The sequence below is a fragment of the Spinacia oleracea genome, chromosome 3 (genome assembly GCF_020520425.1).
Source record: "Spinacia oleracea cultivar Varoflay chromosome 3, BTI_SOV_V1, whole genome shotgun sequence".
NCBI classification, from domain to species: domain Eukaryota; kingdom Viridiplantae; phylum Streptophyta; class Magnoliopsida; order Caryophyllales; family Amaranthaceae; genus Spinacia; species Spinacia oleracea.
Window position 1 is genome coordinate 29,153,637 of NC_079489.1, and position 6,000 is coordinate 29,159,636.

Below are 6,000 nucleotides of genomic sequence, written 5' to 3' on the forward strand. Positions count from 1 at the left end.
TCGCCACTTTCCCAATCAATTTGGACGGTCTTGGCATCCTTTATGCAGGGGATGTAACCCGTTATGCTTTTCTTGCTTCACGCCTGCATACGAGCACACTGCAGGCCAAGATTCCGTCAAAGACAGGTATTGTCTCCTCCGGTCCTTCTTTTCACCATGCTCTTGATGATTTCAATGATTTTTGCAACGTTGATGCTCTCTCTTTCACCAATGGCTCTTCTGCCCCCCGGATAATGAAAACTCTGGCAAAGTGCTACTTTGGTGTCATTGAGAAAAACTAAAACCCAATCCTAATCCTATTCGGTTTGACTTAAACACTAAAACCCAATCCTAATCCTAGCCCACATGGGAAAAGCCCAAAATAAAAACCCATACCTCCCCTTTTCTATTTCACGTAAAACCAAAACACAACTCCTCTTGTTCCCTTATTCTGTTTCACGTGAACTCAAACCATCTCCTTGCTCTCAGCCGGCACCTGCACCACCTTCGTCAGCCGTCGCTTGGTCGTCGTGCTACTGCACCACCGCCCCTCCGTGGCCGGTTCTTCTTTCATTCCTTCTTTCGTGCTGCTCTCCTCTTCACTCACTAGTTTTTTATTACCGACCTCCACCCACCGTGCAGCGCCAGCCGTGCCACCAGCCGCGCCCAACATCGCTGCCCAGTCGCCGGTAATGTCCCTCCTTCTCTCACCTCTTGCTTCGTCCTTCCCTTTCGTTTTCCCCCTCATTAACCGTGTTCTTGCACAGCACCACCAACAACCACCGCGTGGACACCGACACCGTCCGCGGCACTCCTCCGACCAGCGCCGCCGCCCTGCCCGCCGGCCAGCACCTCCCCTCTCTCTTTCTCCTTTTGGTTATTTCTTAAACCCTAAGTTATTTAAATCTTTTAATTAAGTTTATTAATTTGAAATTATGTTTCTTGAAATTAAATTATTAATCTTTATAGTTAAATTATAATTTTCAAATTTGGTGTTGATGTTATTAATTAATTATTTTCAGTTTTGGTTGATTAATATATAAGATAGGGTTTTAATTAGTTTAGTGATTTAATTCATGTTTATTGAATGTAAATTATAAGTTATTATGATGAAATTATATTTTCAGATTATATACTATGTTTAAATAAGGAATTTAATTTTCAGATTATGTAATTGAATTGAAATAAGGAATTTAATTATTAAAGCATGGATTTTTAAGGTTTTAATATTCTAAAATCATAATAGAATTATTATATATTATTAAAGCTATTATTTTTATGATTTTAAGAACGTTGATTATGATTTGTGGACGTTTGAAATTATTTTATATTGCTGGAAATTTTAAAAGGGATGTTTTATTGGAGTTTAGAACGTTTTGGGATCATTAGTTTAATAGTTATTATGCTTGGAGGTTATTTAGCTAAGTTTCGATATTGGGGATTGTTCTAAATATGTTTAGGATGCAATTAGAATGCTTTATGATGGTTGCCAATGATTAGAAATTGATTGGGATTATTTGTTGGTTGTTTTAGGCGGAGAATTCTCTTTAGGCGACTTTTGAAAGTGTTAAAGTGGCCTATCAGTTTGTTTACACAAGGTACGTACATACCTGTGTTCTTGGAATGTGTGTGATTTGTTGAAACCATGTTGAAAGTGTTGATGAACTTGGTTATGTTGAAATTGTTGATGAACTTGGTTATGTTGAAATTGTTGATGAACTTGGTTATGTTGAAAGTGCATGTTTAATATCGTTGGATGGACATGTTAAGCATATATATTTCGTTATGAGAATTATAACATGTTAGTAGATGATTGATGCGAACATGTTGGTTGGGAACATTAGATTATTATATATATTGATTCAGATCGATTGTTCATTGTTCCCTTTTAGTTTTTCACTACTTTATGAGGGCCGAGGACCTTGTTTAGTAAGTTGAAACCTTATACCCATATAGAGGGATTGATCAGTATTAAAGGAAAGGTTGGATTTAATTGGAATGAGTCTTGATTGATATCTTTGTGATCACTTACTTAATTCCAAGATAAAAACAGTCGTGAATAAATGTTGTTTGTATGATTGTTGAGTCACAACAGAGATTAATTTGTAAATCATGTAAAGTGAAATTGAGTAGCAATAGCTTTAGACTGTGCACGTCTAAAGTGACGGACAATCAGGAGTTGGGGTCATGGGTCGCCTATGGCTTTTTCTAGGGCCGGATTGATCACCGGTTCTATTTTATTCAAAAGTCCCTCGATATCGCAGGTCATTGGGGTTTACGGAGTCGCACCCGTACCTCGTCTTTCTTAGTGAAGAAGTTTCTAGTAGCAACTCGATCCATTGACTATTTCAATTAAAATAATGTTATTGTTATAAAAGTCTAGTCCAGTCTAGCCTAGTCTAGTCAAGTGTGGTCTTCAAATTAATATGTTTTGTTTGCCCTTACTTATGTTTCATTAGCATCATGTTAGAATTGTTCGTTTAATAGAATCATGTTAGGATTATTATTGTGTTAGTATGTAGTACTCAGCTTTGCTGATTACGTGCTTTGTTTGTGTGTGTTGATCATGGCTATGCCTTATTGATCCTGTGATGACCCATTTTGGTGAGTAGTCTCTAAGGATCAATAAGCATTGTCCATCTACAGGTTTGAAGATGATGCATCATTGGGATCGGGATTAGAGAGCTTGTATCTATTTTGTTTTGCTAAGTGACTTGTATCTATTGCAACTTTCCTAGGAAGCCCCTTATCTGTTTTTCAGTTTTTGGTGGGGGCATTTCGGTAATGGCTTTGATCTTGGATGGGTCAATCTCGATTCCTCGCGTACTAACAACATATCCTAGTAATTTTCCCGAGGTTACCCCGAACACACATTTTTGTGGATTTAGTCTCATGTTATATTTCAAGATTCGGGTGAAGAATTTTTTAAGTGCCGGGAGGTGACCGCGCCGGTCTTTAGATTTGACGATCATGTCGTCCACGTAGACCTCGATTTCTTTATGTATCATGTCATGGAGTAACGTGGTGGCTGTTCTTTGATAGGTGGCCCCCGCGTTTTTCAAACCAAAAGGCATTACAGTGTAACAATATGTTCCCCAAGGGGTAATGAAAGTTGTTTTTTCCATGTCTTCTTCTGCCATTAGTATTTGGTTATATCCGGCGTACCCGTCCATAAAGGAGAGGAGCGCGTGTTCTGCGGTGTTGTCTACTAGTATGTCAATGTGAGGTAGGGGGAAGTCATCTTTAGGAATGGCTTTGTTGAGGTCTCGAAAGTCTACGCACATTCGCACTCGTCCATCTTTTTTAGCTACGGGGACAATATTGGCCACCCATTCTGGGTAGTTGGAGACTTTTATAAAGCCGGCGTCTAATTGTTTAGTGACTTCTTCTTTTATTTTCAAGGCTATCTCTGGTTTGAGCCGCCGTAGCTTTTGTTTTACTGGCGTCATTTTGGGATCTAGCGGAATTTTATGCTCAGCGATTTCTCGATCTATTCATGGCATGTCTTTGTAGGACAAAGCAAAGACACCCTCGAATTCCCGCAAAGTGGAGATTAGATCGGCCTTTTCAGTGGGAGTTAAGGTGAGGCCAATTTTAATAATTTTAGGATTTTCCTCTGTTCTAATATTTACCGATTCTGTATCCTCAATTATAGGGGTTTTGAGTTCTTGTTCACTTACAGCTTTTATTAGTTCGGTATATTCCTCTTCTGGCTCTTTTTCGTGCTCATTAGTGGCGAGACATTCTGCATTATTACTCTGATTTTTAAGCGGCACATACTTAAAAGTTTTGTTTATCTTATTAAAGTCATGAAGCATTACATCAAAAAGATCTCCCGGAGTAGAGATTTCCGGGTCTAAACTATTTTTGGGAGGGGTTACAATTTTGCTAGGTTCGGACTCGGAGTCAGACTCGGATTCAGACTCTAATTCTTCATACATAGGACCCTCTCCCGCATATATCTTGAACTTCATCCCACGAGCATTAGTCCATTTGAAAGTCTTGCGCCACCCTCGTTGGATTTGGTCATCTTTTGAGGGTGATGGAGCGATCAATTTAGTAGGATCGAACACTTCATCTTGGAGAGCTAATGCCATAATTTCTGTTTCTTTCTTCGCTCTTTTATTTTCTAGCCCTAACAATAGCCCGAAAGCATGAGAGTTGGGGAGCGTTTCTGGCATAGCATGGTTCTTCGGGGCGAGTGGCCTTTGAGAACATAAAGGGTCGTGTCCCAGAGCATGCATCTCTTGGGTTTGTGCGACCTTTAGGTACAGACGTTCGGGATATTCTTCTTCCATCGCGTTCCTTGATGGCTATCACGGGCAAGTACTCAGGGGCCCTGCATTATTGTTGTGGAGTAGGAGACATATTAGTTTGGTTCGTGAGTCGGTTTTTTTTTTTTAGACATTCTATGACTACCCTTAAGTCGGACTAGTATATTTGGACTGTTATGTGTGAACTTTGAACTCTTTATGTTTTTGAAAATCTCTGCCCGTGTGACATTCATGATTATTTGCATGATCGACTTTTAGTGTCGAGCATTGCCGTCGTAGGAGGCCTAACAACGACGCAAAGAGTTATTAATTTTTCGCGAGTCGCTTTGAAATCGAGTGCTTTCCTTACGCCCTCGTAGCAATTCTTTTTAGGAACATTTTTTTTGCTACGTATTTTCCTTTCGTGCGGGCACCGAAGCTGCTGCGCCTGTCCAGAAGGCCAAGCAGCAACTTCAGCGCCCAGCGAGTGGCGTGAGAATTTCTGGAGCCCAGCCAAGGGCGTTGAAAATGCATCCCTGGCTGGTTCTCGTTTTTCTGTCTTTTGTTTATGCGACTTCGACTTGCGTGCTTGCCTAATAACGTCCTTTACGCGTAACAGCGTTTTGTGGGATTCGTTACCGGCCATCCCGAGCGTCGCTTATTTTGTGGCGATCACTCGGGTTTGCGGGACACGTGTTTCGGTATAACTCTTTGGCCAATTAGTCTATGAATGTTTGGGCAGTTTTTAAGGTCGTTGGTTTTCTAAGATAGTTTGTCACACACAATCACATATTTCGCTACACATAACTACATTACAAACATGGATTTGAAAATTAAATACGCCATGTAGTTTATGATAGGCTTCTATGGGTAGTTTATTTGCGCCTGTCTTGGTACCGCTTCTATCGTAGATCCAACACATGCCCCCGTCGAGGTAGTGTCTTCAACAGACGAATTTCGCTCAAGAGGCCAACCCGCAAGTGCAAGCCAAGGGGGCATGCAGGCGAGAGGGACCTAATGAGCGAGCGATTGGGTTCGGGATAGGTCTACTACCTGCACAAGTACCGAGTGGGCAACATGCGCGGCGTATGCACCCCCCTATTGGCGAAAAAAGGTATCCTTAGTCCCAACTCCCGAGGGAGCAGAGGTTCGTTATGCGGTTCTGCCCGTTCACATTAATATGCTGATTTTCAGGTCGTCCCAACTTGATGGGGAAATAAACGCGGGGTAGGATCGTTTCACCCTTCGGCTATTGTGATCCCTGGTGTGGGGATCTCTCAACATACACCCGCAAGGTAGAGATTGAGGGTTCGGGGGACTATAACTACCGAGAGGAGTAATTCGCTCGTCGATAACTCCAGAGGCAGGATATCCTTACTAGCTCAGCATAAATAATTGAAGGGACATGCGTTAACTATTAAACTAATCTGAATTGATTTTAGCAATATGCAACATATAATACTAATTTGATCGTGATTATCTGATTTAAATAACATTAAGGGACCTAGCATGATAATCCGATTTCCCAAAAATATTATATTTGTTAGGCGTGATAGAACAATCATATTAGGTTAGTTTAACAGTTCATAAAAAGGGCGAGGAAAGCAGTTAAATCATCGAAAAGGGACACATTACGACGCACCCTTGAGAGGTGCGTCACGGTTCTCAGAAAACTAACCACTTTGACTTTACTATTTCTCCTTTTTATTTAACGAATCTCAATTATGGGATAGGATACGTTCTGTTCGATTTATGGATCGATTGCGAC